Below are 14,748 nucleotides of genomic sequence, written 5' to 3' on the forward strand. Positions count from 1 at the left end.
TATATATATATATATATATATAAGGGGTGCACCGAATCCAGATTTTTTAGGTTCGGCCGAATCCCGAATCCACCGCTTAAGATTCGTCCGAATCCGAATACCGAATCCTACTTGCATCCTTATTCCACCAACACAGTAAAACACATTAATGAAGTAAACAACCTCCACAGCAATGTATTTTTTCATTTTATTTAATTTTAACTGTAGGCCTACATTATGCCAGGATGACAAGTTGGAAAAACTATTTTGACAATAACCATAAGCCTATGCATAATAAAAGCGATGCGTTGCGACACGCTCGTTTTTCCAATAAGCAAGCAGCTCGGCGCTGAAAACTATATTTAACTTTGAGTGAGAAGCTCCGCTCGTCAATGTCAGTTTTCACACGGCCGTCAAATTACAGTGGAGGAGGGGCGGGACATTACCACAGCAACCAACCGGCTCACAGCTGAAGCGTCACAGCTACCAAGCGCTCGGCTGAAAAACAGCTGGCATTTGGGGTCCTCAAGGCGTTTTCAGCCGTGTTTAAAAGTTTTGGTGTGTCCAGACCCTAAGGCTCACCGAAAGAAAAATCTCATCTCCACGTCAGCACCCGATGTGTGTAATCAACGGCCGCGTGACGTCGACCAGCGTAGAGCAAGCCTAGGGTTCGGTTCGGTGGGAAAAAAATCTAGGATTCGGCCGAACCCGAACCCCGTCAAAAAGCCCAGTATTCGGCCGAATCCGAATCCTGGATTCGGTGCATCATTAAGATCCGGGTGAAAGATCCGAGTGAGTCACGATTCAAACAGGTCTATTTGCAAGGAGGCTGATAAGTTGAATCGGGTGTTTTAAATAAGGAAAATGTAAAACTTTCTTTGAGGGGGTCCTCGAGGACCAGGATTGTGAAATACTGTTCTACATCAATATAGCTGGTGGCGATGTTGAGCAGCACAGTGACCATTTTTGGAAATGTGCCATGATAAAGTTAAAAGCTAATATAAGCCGCATTTTATGTGATATCAATCTCAAATTTAAAAAAATAACTTAGACTTGTGGCTTTAAGACCATTGATTTTCTAAGCAGCTATTGGACATCTATTTTTTATTAAATGGGAAAAGTTTTGCGCATAACATTTCAGTCCCACTATACTTAAAGGAACAGTATGTAGGATTGTGGCCAAAACTGGTATTGCAATCACAAAACTTGTGGCTAAAACTGGTACTGCAATCACACAGCTGGTGGCCAATACACAAAATGACAACATAAACATCAGTTGAGGGCTGCAACTCCACTTTTTAAATGACAATATCCTGGCCATACCACTGTTGTCAGTGATATAAGTATTTGAAATGAAAATTATTTCTTAATGTTTAGTGACATATCAGGACCATTTTGTGATTAATTGATGTACATTTCTTACATACTGTTCCTTTAAACATTTATAACTTTAAGTCTTCTTTTAGAATATATCACAATCATGCCTGTATGTAAACTATCTAGTTTAGGAGTGAAGAAGTTTTATTTTAATCCCAATCTACATTAATATGATGAATATGAGTTTACCATTATAATCAAATGCAATTTGTTTACAGTTTAAAAGCCATCTGTGTGGTGCATCATGAGTTTACTAATATAATCCAACTATGCAGTAGTCTAAAGAACCATCTGGACCAGCAGGGTATATTCAGGTTTCAAGGAAGTTTAAAGAGCCATCTGGACAATGGACAGGCACAAAGGGAATAGCCCAGGGTCAAATAGGTCATGGGAAGGAGCCATGGGTCTGGGGACTGTCATGTGATTCTTCAAGTTACAAGCCTGAACAGAAACATATTGTTAAAGCATATGGAGGGGAGGGACAAAGACCATATATATTTACCAAGCCCGGTCTCACGAACTTCAGACTGATTTTGGAGAATGTCCCCAGAACTTCACTCGGGTTCTGGGGAGATTCATCAGGCAGGCTCGGCTTCTTGTTTTGTCCGGAAAATAAAAGTCTATCTCTTGAAATCAGAACCTAAGACTGAAGATTGTTTCATTTGAGGAAAAGGAAAACCACAACATTTGGTGCCGAAACCCGGGATAGAAAAGAGCTGGACAGTCACACCGCCTGGGCAAATCTGACGAGCAACACAAACAACGTATGGCCATAAGGTAAGCACTTTTTGCTTATTAAATTAGGTTTGTGTTGTTTGGCAGACTTTGCTCAACGTGGTGAGAAATTTAAGCTCTTCTAAATTTAAGAACCATACATGTTAACTGGGTTTTGATTTCAAGGGTACAATCTAATTAAGGCATGCATGCATGAATCTGTGATAATTACTTTGGCTTTGAGGATCAAGGTGAATTGAAACAGATTTTAAGTGAAGAGAACGCGTAAGAGTTTCCTGTATCTGTCGGTGTAAGTGTATGATACAGAAGTCTATACCAGTGGACGGAGGTGTATGGTATAGAGGTCAATTTTGTGTGGGTGTAAGTGTAGCAAAATTGACAGTATACCATGTAAAAGTGGTATATTTTATTGTTTTAGTTAACGACCATGTTGTAGGAGGTGTAATGGTCATTCGATTTGGGTATATATAAAGATAGACTTTTATTTTATTTGATATCAAGAGGTGGCATACAAGGTTTTATGTATGAAAATATATGTACTCTGTGTGTTTGAATTTTGAGTGTGTATGCAGCTGAAAAATGTTTGATAGTGAGAGAAATGTGAACGTGCATCTGGCAGGCCGGGAGAAAGTTTCCCTTAGGCAGTCTCTGTGGGCTGTTAAGGGGGGTGTAAGTGCTGTCCTTTGTGTGTATGGGGGATGACTACTGTGTTAGAGTGGGGAAGAATGAGCCCTAAAAAATAAATAAATAAATAAATAAATGCTAATGGGTTATTACTGAAAAATGGTTGGGTTAACAATTTGGTTTATAAGTTATCAAACATACATTTGAAATGTAAGGTTTGGTAAAAACAATTGACACCAGATGGGACATCAAAAGGAGCACAGAACCTGAGACCACAGCTGGCTTTCTCAATGGACAATGCAATCAGGTGGCCACCTAAAGAGATGAGCAGTTTTGCTTGTTAAAAGATTGTATTGTTCACCTGAGATGGCTCGGGGTGGTCAAATCACAAGTGCTGGTCAAATCACAAATGCTCTTCCAAATTTAAGAATAAAAAGGGGAAATTAAAGATTACGAGATTAAATTATAAGAATAAAGGGTTTCATTTTCAAAAGGAATCTGTGCTAGGACAGATGATGGTTTGTTGTGTGAATGAGTTTTATTGTTTTATTTTTGTCGTTGAGTGGCTTGGATAAAGATTTAATGTTAAGTTGAGAAAATGCCTTAGAAGTTTCGCGAACCTGAGTGTTACCGTGTCGGGGCAGACACGTTGGGGTTCGGAGAGAAGAGTTATTAAGTCCTGCAGGTCAGGTAAGGTCTATGTGTTATTTGTCTTGTTGTTTTGGAAGGCCCGGGCTGATGAGAGATATTGTTTTTGTTTTATTTGTCATGTCGGATTGGTAAATTGTGTAAGTGAATCTTTTTCACGTTGATGGAAGTGAAGTGGAATGATGAACTTGGCCAGGTAGTCTAGATAGAGTTGTTTTATTTTATTTGTGTGAGAATGTAATGTGTCTGTGATATAGTAAGTCTGTGTGTGAACGTCTGAGATGGAAAGAGTGGGGGCTGAGTGAGTAGTGGGGGTGTCTTTCTTCTGTTGCTCTGTAGAGAGCACAGAGAGGTGTTGTGTTACAGGAGTGAAGATTGTTTAAAACTATAAAAAAAAGGGAGATAAAGTTTGAAAATATGAGTAAGAGTATGAATAAGAGACAGTTGTAAATGCTGGGTATTAAAAATTAGATTTGAAGACATTGTGGTTCTGAGGTATTGTAGCAAAAAATATTAGTTATTACAGTGAAGTATAAAGCTAATTCTAGAAATTAAATAATTCGTTTAAATGATTGATTAAAATAAAAAAATTGTGCTCAATAGGAAAAGATTGCCAGTCCAAAAAAGGACAGATGTTGGTGAAGGTATTTGATTCTATTTGACAAAACACTACAAAATATTATAAAGGAAATTTTATTTTAAAGACACATTGGAAATCTAAGTAACAATTTGGGGAATATATAAATTGGATAAATAAAAACAATAAGTTTGTGAAGTGGTTAAATGAGAAATAATTATAAAATATAAGGTGTGTTATATTGCAAAGAAAAGATTATGGCAGTCACATTAATGGAAAAATAAGGATTAAACAACTGTTGTGTGGAGAATTAGAAAATAGAATAATTGGATGTTCAAATGAGGAAACATTTGATGTGGCATTGTGTGAGGAGAAGTACAACTAAATAAAAATATAAACTAATGAAAGATAAGAGGAGATAATTAACAGACAAAGAAATGCTCAAAGGGAGAAAGAGAGAGAGAGAGAGAGAGAGAGAGAAAGGGAGGGGGAAAGCCATAGCTCAAGGGAATTGTGAGATTAAAATCTAGCAGGAAGACAGAAGTAAAGCCTTGAAAAGAAAAAACAACAAATTAGAGAAAAAAGTAGAGACCAAGTTATTAAAGGTGGAAATAAAGAGGAAAATTAAAAAGGTCAGAAAATTATTAAAAGGTGAATGACACAGATAAATTTTACAAAGATAAATTATTACCAAATGAAGAGGAGTCTTCATCTGATGATGGAAGGTGGTCACAAAATAAATTTTATTTTAAATCAAAAGGCAATATTTTGCATAGGTCAAGCTGAAACATTGAGGGGCTGATCATTCCCATCCTTTGACATTCAAGAAAAGTGAATAAAAGCTGGCAAGAAACAGACAATGAAAAACTGTGTGCAACAAAGTGTTGGAGGAGCAAAGAGGACTATGTGAAGCAGTGAAGGGGGGCACTGCGCTGACAATTACAAAGACAAACACCAAAAAGACTGAGTGGAATCCAGAAGGAGACCCACAAAGACAATAATGTTCTTGGAGACAAGAGAACAACTGGACTATACTTTTTCTTCTTCATACAAGCCTTTGAGTGAAAGAGGGGAAGAGTGAAAGCAGCCGTCCAATGTTTAGTTTGTAATTATAGGGACACAACAATCTTTAGGGGAAAATCAGCTAGACAAATTTAAAGGCTGATCAAGAACTTATGCTGATAGGTGTGACTACCTTTTCTGAAATCAAATCAGACTCCTATTAATCTGACAGAAAGAAATGCATAATGAAAATTGGGGTTATTTCTTAAATTTGGTATTCTACAAGAGGAAGTTAGAACTCCAATGATGGTACTAAGCTAAAAAGCAAATATAAATGGCATCGAACCGCTATGGCAGAAAGGAAAATAAAATAGATAAAAGAAATAAATTGAAAAAAACACCATAGGATACTATAAAAGGTAAACAAGAAAAAGCTGTGAGAATAGAAAAAAGAAATAACTAATTATTGTAACAAACATACGATTTAAGGAAATAAATCTAAATTGTATCTAGTCACGATTTAAGAGCAATTAATGACAAGAAAAGATTGATGATCCAAAAAATTACATACTTTGCTTACAAGTGTTTCTCCATTTGATAAACATTTTTACTGTGAATTATGATTAGCATAAGAAGTAGATACTTGCATTTACGTATTTAATTATAAGGGAAAATATTATACAGGTTTAGAATGGATGAACTACTATTCCAACATGCGGAAAGTTAATTTGGTTGATTAATGCTAAAAAGTTGATAAAATGATTGGTTGTTATTGAGTTTTAGGGACACAGGAGAACAGTTGATTTGCCAGCATGGGCAAACAGATGTGGAAGCTAAAAAGGGTCTCAGAGTGTCAGGAGATCTTTTTAGATTGTATAGAGGTGAAAAATCTCAGTCATAAATATTATTATCATAGATGTACATGGGGCAAATAAGTGGAATGAAAATAAATTATTTGATTCATGAGAAGAATAAGGATTTTGAGTTGAGATAAGAAGGGAAAAACTGATGTGACGGGTAAGAGAGAAGAAAAATTTGACTATCATCTATAATCACAAAGGATGGTGGATAAAAAGGTATAGAAAAGGAATAATCATCAAAGCCATAATTAACAAAATGTGTGAAAATACTAATCATAACAGAATTGATGTTTTACCTTGTATTAATTAAACTAACAACCGTACACCTTTATCACTGCATGAAATATTCGCCGATAGACCTATGCGTATTGTAAAAACATCTGGAATTAAGTGTTATATGAACAAACTAATTGTCTATGTATTGAGTTATTTGTGTACAGAAAAAGCTGAAAGGAGTGGAGGAGGAGATGAGAAACATGACTCCTTGTGCGAGATGATCTAGCTTATCTGAGGTTCGAGAGGTCGGAGGAGGCCAAACACGGCCACAGGGCGCCTAACTGGGGGAGACAAGATGAGACCAGCTCCAGAATGTCCAAGTGGGAGGAGCAGCCACTGTATAGCAGAGCTCGTAGGAAGGAGAGAAGGAGAAAGAATGCCAATGATATGAAAGAAGAAACATCAAAACCAAATCAAAGTTAAAGCAATTCAAGTATACCGACGGATGGAGAGCAAAGTTTTGAGCACCGAGAGGAAAAAGTGAAAAAGAGAAATTGTCAAAAGAAATTGAATTGAAAAGAACGAAACTTATTACTACAGACGATTTGCATTGCTACAGTCAATTAAAGAATGAAACCGATAACTACAGAAGATTTGCATTGCTAAAGTCAAATAAACTTCCTGGCGATGGACTTTTGCCTTAAACGAGGCACAGTGAAAGATCTGCAATAATTTCAAAGGAACAGACTCTGAAAGAAAGACTGAAAACATAGAGACATTGAACAGACATTTTATGGGAAACATCCCAAAGATAATGATACAAATGGGGAATATTTAAAGTTAAGGAAATATGCTCACAAAGTTGCTTTTTATGATTTAAACTAAACCAGATTTCAATAATGCAATAACATTTTCAAGCCCACATAGTTTGGGGTGATAAGTTCAACAAGAATTCTTATGGATTACGAGAAAAAGTTTAAGGTCAATTTATCTGGATAATATTTAGGTCTTTTGGGAAATTCTGAGTTTAAAAATACATCTTATAGGCCACAATTTGGAAATTTGTGTCAATGGAAGTAAATAACAAAACACTAAAAATAAAAAAGGAAGGATAGATATTTCAGAATGGTACAGTAAAAAGTCTAAATGGTACAGTAAGATTACAATCAAGAAAATATAAGCCTTATGGAATTATAGACTTAAGGAAATTAAATAGGAAATGTTTTATAACAAGAATTTTGAATGAATCAACTAAGAAACCTCTAGATCTATTGTGAAGACATAAGTATAACTTAAGGTGTAAAAGGGAGAAAAGAAATTCTATTAGAAGAATATTATAATCAAATCAGAGCAACATATACAATGAAGATATTTGAAGATCAAATAATATCGATTGGGAATTATTCTGGATTGGTAGAAAAAGAAAATATTTGACCTCATTGGGAGGGAGAGAAAAAGTACTTAAACATGATGGAGACAAGAAATCACTACAAAAGAAGGGTATTTAGAATCCTTATAAAAGGATGAACACAACAATTAATCATCAATTATATGTAGATTCTGTTGATCAACCAAATGGATACCAAATTAGATTCAGGCATGGGATTAAGCTAAATAAGGAATTTAATAAAGTTTTGTCAGAATAAGAATACAGAATAAATAAATTATGTACAGTACTACAATCAAAAAGTAGATTATTAAGTTTACAAATAAGGCATTAATTTATCTTAGGATAACAACTAGATGCAGCCATTAGAAATACATAATAACACATACTGAATCAATTTTAATTAAAGGTTAGTGGGTAAATGAGGCGTAGGTGTCTGCTTAGAGAACCAAATGGAAGTTAAAATATTAGGATGATGGAAAATTTACTTGAAATTAACAAGAATATTATCAGGACTTACGTTACAAGACGGTAATGAATTTACAACTAGTAAACGAGAATTCAAGCTCCTCTGATGAGGATGGAAAAAAGTCATTTAAATTGTTATCAAGAATTATTATGCATGAGTTACTTAGTTGTATTATTGGTTATTTCCATTTACTAGTTTTATTTGAATTAATCTACATTTATTTGTGTTTATTATGCCATCTTTACCTAGTTTTATTATTGGTTATTGCTCTTTACTTTGTTTATTTGAATTAACTTACATTTATACTTGTTTATTATAATTAATTTTTGAGTTTTTATGCTTCAATTCAGCATCAATTAGTTATACTTACTCGTTTTGAATATTGAATCTTTAATATTTCTTTTGTGTTTATTATGCATACTTTACTTTTGTTTTTATTATTTTTTACTTGGATTCATTAATGTTGACTTTACATTTACGATGCTTTATCATATACTCTACATAGCTAAAACGATAACTGTAAGCGTAGAACCAATTGCGCACAAACTGTTTAGGGCTTAAGTACTTTTACTTTTACATTCAAGTCAAAATGAGAATGGAAAGATGTTTGTCTTAATGTCCATAGTTCGAAGTGCTGTGGCATAATTGGGTAATTGGTAATGTATAGTGGCTTTCTTTAGCCACAAGTAATAAGAAGACACTGAATTATGAAACAGCACTCCGGATTAAAATAAACAGGAAAGGTGAGGCTAAATTAAGCCTCAGAGCGGGGATTATGAAGAAGTTTTATTTTAATCCCAATCTACATTAATATGATGAATATGAGTTTAACATTATAATCAAATGCAATTTGTTTACAGTTTAAAAGCCATCTGTGTGGTGCATCATGAGTTTACTAATATAATCCAACTATGCAGTAGTCTAAAGAACCATCTGGACCAGCAGGGTATATTCAGGTTTCAAGGAAGTTTAAAGAGCCATCTGGACAATGGACAGGCACAAAGGGAATAGCCCAGGGTCAAATAGGTCATGGGAAGGAGCCATGGGTCTGGGGACTGTCATGTGATTCTTCAAGTTACAAGCCTGAACAGAAACATATTGTTAAAGCATATGGAGGGGAGGGACAAAGACCATATATATTTACCAAGCCCGGTCTCACGAACTTCAGACTGATTTTGGAGAATGTCCCCAGAACTTCACTCGGGTTCTGGGGAGATTCATCAGGCAGGCTCGGCTTCTTGTTTTGTCCGGAAAATAAAAGTCTATCTCTTGAAATCAGAACCTAAGACTGAAGATTGTTTCATTTGAGGAAAAGGAAAACCACAACAGGAGCTGCAAACATTTTAGTGTGGGCATGTCATTTTCACGGTTAGTGCTAAAAGTGGGGGGTATTTTAGTTTAATTTCAGCACTGCTTTTGTTGTGGCAAAAAGTCTTAGCTTGAATCTTCATAAGAAAAAATACTCAGGAGACAAAGGTTCCAGGTGCCAAACAAAAATTACTTTATTCGCTCGAGCCAACAAAGTGAGACAATCAATACCCCTCATAGAGGCGCTAAAAGATCATCTGCCCTCCCAACATCTGACTCCATTTTTATACAGTAAGATCAAACACTTCTTATCTGAGATGACGTATGTTCTTCTCATTGGTCTCAGTCTGCCACAATTAATTTTATTCGTTTGATGCAGCAGAAGTGCAGCTGCATCCTGCCTCATATCTAAAATGATATATTCTGTTTATTGGTTTTCATGGCCTTGGCCTAGCTTGCACAGATACCTTATTGTTAATGTAGCGAAGTACAGCTGGACGAATTCTCTAATCTAAAATGACGTACTCTTGTTTATCAGTTGTTTCGACCTTGCTTCTCAAGATAATCGTGGCGAGAACAATCGGGGTATAGTCGCAGGATCGCACCTGGATTCTTTTAATTAGGAAACGAAAGTTAACTGAGAAAACGAAAGTTTAACTGGGTGTCTTATAGCCTTGTGTAGAAACAACAGGCCTTAGGCCTAATATAATATTAATACAGCATATGATCAGTTATTTACCCAACAAAAACTACTATACTTTCTGACAACTAAAGTACATGTAGTACAAAATTTGTTATTCTAATTTAGTAGATGTATACCAATTTTAAGTGCACCACAAATACATTTAGTTAGGTACCTAAAATATAGCTGCCTAAAAATAAAATCTCACTTACTGAAATGTTAATAAAATAACATTTAATTAGTGTAAAACAGTGACTATAAACAACAGTCTAACAGTGCTTCTAGACTCATGCATTAATCTATAAAGTTATGTGAAGTAAAGCCTCATTTTGACCCCATTTTCACAGCACCTCCAGTGTCTCCTATCCAATGCCAGTGCAATGTAAAAATATACAGAAATATTTAATATTTTTTACTTTTTTAGACCTCCGAAGATTTGGTTGCTGTCTGAAGAAGTATAAAGGGAACTTTGAAGTTTAGTATTTTGAGATTATCAACACTGACTAGACTTTCTTGGCCTACAAAATTTCCATCCTTTACATTAATCCCAAAATCTATTGACAAGCTTGTCAGTGGCTAAAGCATAATTGCTTTTTTCACTTATACAGTAGCTATACATATTTTGTATGGTAAGTTTAATTGTGATTAAACTTAAATTATTCTGACTGCTCATTTACAATATGGCGTACAAAATATGTACAGATGTGGCCTTTAAAAATGCGCGTCTCAGAGAGCAGAATCCCGCAAGCACTTCCAGAAGTTTTACATGAACTCTGCCAACACGACTCGCTGTCAGCAGTCTGCCTTCATTCAGAAACAGCTCAAATAGCAGCAGTGTATAAAACCTTTAAGGGACATTATAACGATAATTATAACGATAAATATATTAGTGACCACATCATAATGATAACTTCATGCTATTCGCTCAAAGAGCGCAGCATTACCTAATTGGATATTTCTTGTAATGAAAACTTTTTTGGAATTGTTTACATGTCATTGAATGTATGCTGTTCTTGTTGCATTTACACAGCGGGAAACCAGCAGATGCCCTCAACTCGCTGTGTTTCGCGTAACTAAACAATGAATGTAGTAGGTTAATATCTTACCTTTTGGCGTAGTCAGTGTGGTAGAAAAATTTCACAGCAACAACTGCATCAGCTCTGGATACCCAAGGTAATTTTATGTTATAACCTCAGCAATGAATGAGCTTTCTACTGCATTTAAGTGCGCGTGCACTTCAAGTTCAAATAGATTTTATTGGCTGTCAATAGTTTATCGTTCATCATGTGCCAAAATCACTATCGTTATAGTTGTTGTGTGAACTCTGCTATTATCTTTAATATAAAAAGATTTTTAAAACTATATTTTTATATCATGTGAACGCCCTTTACAGGCACTGTCATATTTATATCTTCATCACGGCACCGGATAATGAAATACATCTATAACAACGTGTTTGTCATTTAACGTAAGTAAATTAAAACAGTGGACCATATATGTGAGTTCATCATTTGTGCTCTGCATTGGGCTATGTGTGAATAATCCGAAAATAAAAACTGCATGTAAACCAGAGTGAAGAGGTTAGCTCCAGTCATGTAAACATCTTACTGCGATTAAGACCTTACTAGCATTATTGGAAATAATCGCATTATTGGTGTGCATGTAAACGTGGTCAATAATGCTGACAGGACAGTAGGAGGTGACATTCAGGTTAGTGACAGTACATCAGGGCCACCATTTAATTTAATGTTAATTTGTAGGCTTCCAAAATCAATACTTGACAAATCTTTAGAATTATATTTGCAAAGCTGAATTTCTCATAGGTGGATAAAGTATGACAGCAATTGTGAAGACCTTAGAAGTCGTGCAGTATATGGTTCTTCTCATAAATTGTTGTTTACTCACTCCTCTTTCATTTATATTGATTTGATTTCATTTTCTTGGTAAATAATAATGGGGATATTCCTAATATTATATATTTTAAGTACATGCTTAGAACATATCTCATTTGCTCATTTGCTTTGTATCTAAATGAAAAGTACCTCTTTAAGGTCTAAGCTGGTTCATTTTATTTAGACATTCAGCGCAGACATTTTCATCCAAAGCAACTTGAGGAAGAAAACAGAAGCAGTTCATCCTTAAAGGTTCATCTTCTAATTCTCTATCTAACTGTCTGTTTTGAAGTATATTTTTATGCTTTTAATTACTTTATTATATGGCTTTTGCTTCATAACAATTATTGATTTGCATCTGTTTTCTTTTATATAACAGTGGGCTGCTGTAATGTTTACATCTATGGAAAGAGGAGCTGAGAAGAAAAGAGACGCTGGAAAGTAGTACTTCTTGTTGGGGACAATCCTGAATAGGAACACTTTCTCATACACCTAGATTATTATTAGTGTTTGATTTTTTTTTTCATTTTTATTAATTGTATTGTTTTAATTTTTCATTTTATTCAATTCAATTCAATTTTATTTATATAGCGCTTTTCACAACAATTATTTGTGAAAAGCGCTATATATGTGTGTATATACATGTATATCTCCCAAGGGTTTTTCCATCCTAGGACTTTTTATTTTTTATTTCCTCAGCTAAACAACCCGGGGTTTTTGTTTTTTCTCCTAGGGGTTTTTTTAACCCGGGGAGGATTGTTTCAAAGCAGCTTTACATTAATAGAAGCAGTAAAAGCACAGAAAAACGACAGATAGCACAACATAATAATAAATAGCATAAGCAGTCAAATTTGCTGTGGCTATGACGCGACATTATGAGCGAGCGTATTACTAATGTAACGTCTAGAAGAAGAAGCTAAGTTAAGCGCAAGCAGGCTACCTCCCCGGGTTAAAAAAACCCCTAGGAGAAAAAACAAAAACCCCGGGTTGTTTAGCCGAGGAAATAAAAAATAAAAAGTCCTAGGAGGGAAAAACCCTTGGGAGATATGTATATACACACATATAAGCGGATAAGGAGATTAAGCGGAGAGTAAGCGGGTTCTGCCGGTGATCGTTGGTCAGGCATCAGCTGGGCATCACATTGAAGGACGACCAGTAGATCAGAGGTGTGTCGACTTTCACATCTACCGGAACTGGGTCTGTTTGTCCCATTGTCCTCAGGGTCGAGGACAAGACAGGGAGAGAAAAACAAAATCATATTAGCGTAGGGGCCGTTCAAAAGCGCAACCCGACCATACGTGCCACTGTCGTCGTTAATGCAGGTTTAGTGGCAAACGGGTCTGTATGGCATACTATTCGCAATACAAAGTAAGTGCCAAAATCACAACCCAACCATACGTGCCAACCCATTTGACTAAGGCTGGAGGCCCCACTGTCGTTGTTAATGCAGGTTCAGTGGCAAACGGGTTTGTATGGCATACTATTCACAAGACACACGAAAATGCCAAAATCACAACCAAACCATACGTGCCAACCCGTTTGACTAAGGCTGGAGGCCCCACTGTCGTCGTTAATGCAGGTTCAGTGGCAAACGGGTTTGTATGGCATCCTATTCACAAGACACACGAAAGTTCCAAAATCGCAATCCGACCATACGTTAAGATAAGGTTTTTATTTATTTATTTGGTTGGTCTGTGTTATGACCGCGAGTGCTTTGTTCCGTACAAATAACTATTTCGAGTTAAGTACCTTTACTAGACAAATTATGCGAATGCTTTGTTGAAGAGAAAAGTTTTAAGTCTAGATTTAAAATTATCGACTGTGTCTGTTTCTCGGACATCGGTTGGTAAATCATCCCAGAGCTTGGGGGCTAAGTAGGAAAAGGATCTTCCACTTTTAGACACTTTTGATAGTCTAGGGATAATCAAGAGACCAGAATTTTGCGACCGTAGTGTGCGTGATGGATTGTATTCTGATAGTAATTCTCTAAGATATGAGGGTGCTAGGCCATTTAAGGCTTTGTAGGTGATTAGTGATATTTTAAATTGTATGCAATATTTAACTGGTAGCCAGTGTAAAGATGCTAGAATTGGGCTTATGTGGTCGTACTTTTTAGATCGAGTAAGTACCCTTGTGGAAGCGTTTTGAACTAGCTGAAGCTTGTTTACTTGATTTGCATGGCATCCCCCGAGTAGCGAGTTACAACAGTCTATTCTAGAGGTCATAAAAGCATGGATAAGCTTCTCTGCGTCAGATGTAGACAGTATATGGTGTATTTTCAAGATATTTCTAAGATGGAAGAATGCTGTGCGGCAGACGTTGGCGATATAACTATCGAAGGATAAGTTGCTGTCGAACATCACACCTAAGTTCCTAACCGTGGAAGATGGCACCACAGTGCAGCCATCTATGTGCAACTTGTAATCTGACATATTATGTTTGTAGCGATTCGGTTCAATAATAAGTATCTCTGTCTTATTGGAGTTCAGCTTAGCAGTGAAAACTTATGTTATGTTTCCTGATAATGTCTTCTAGGGGTAACATGTATAACGAGAACAGGATAGGACCTAAAACCGATCCCTGCGGTACACCGTATTTAACCAGGGAGTGATATGACTCTTCCTCGTTTACATATTTGAAATTACCTAAGTTAGATTCATGCTAATACTTTAACTGAAACTTGTATCTTTGCTGGCTGGCTGTAGAGTTGGTTTCAAATACACATGAAGTTTCTTATTAACTAACTTTTAAGTTCAGTTTGGTTTAAACTTGTATTTACCCATGGTAATTCATTTAAATTTCCATTCATGATAATATATTAATTTCAATGAAAACTTCTGTATTTGTGTATAGCTGGTAATTTGGGCAAACTACATTTCACACATCAATGTAACTGTCACAAAGGTTTTTTTATTATCAGTTTGTTCTAAACTTTTGTTTGTTTACTAAGGATGAAATTGCAATTTAAGTTGTTGGTGTTAGATTCAAACTA

This window comes from Misgurnus anguillicaudatus, chromosome 2, assembly GCF_027580225.2.
Source record: "Misgurnus anguillicaudatus chromosome 2, ASM2758022v2, whole genome shotgun sequence".
Lineage (NCBI taxonomy): Eukaryota > Metazoa > Chordata > Actinopteri > Cypriniformes > Cobitidae > Misgurnus > Misgurnus anguillicaudatus.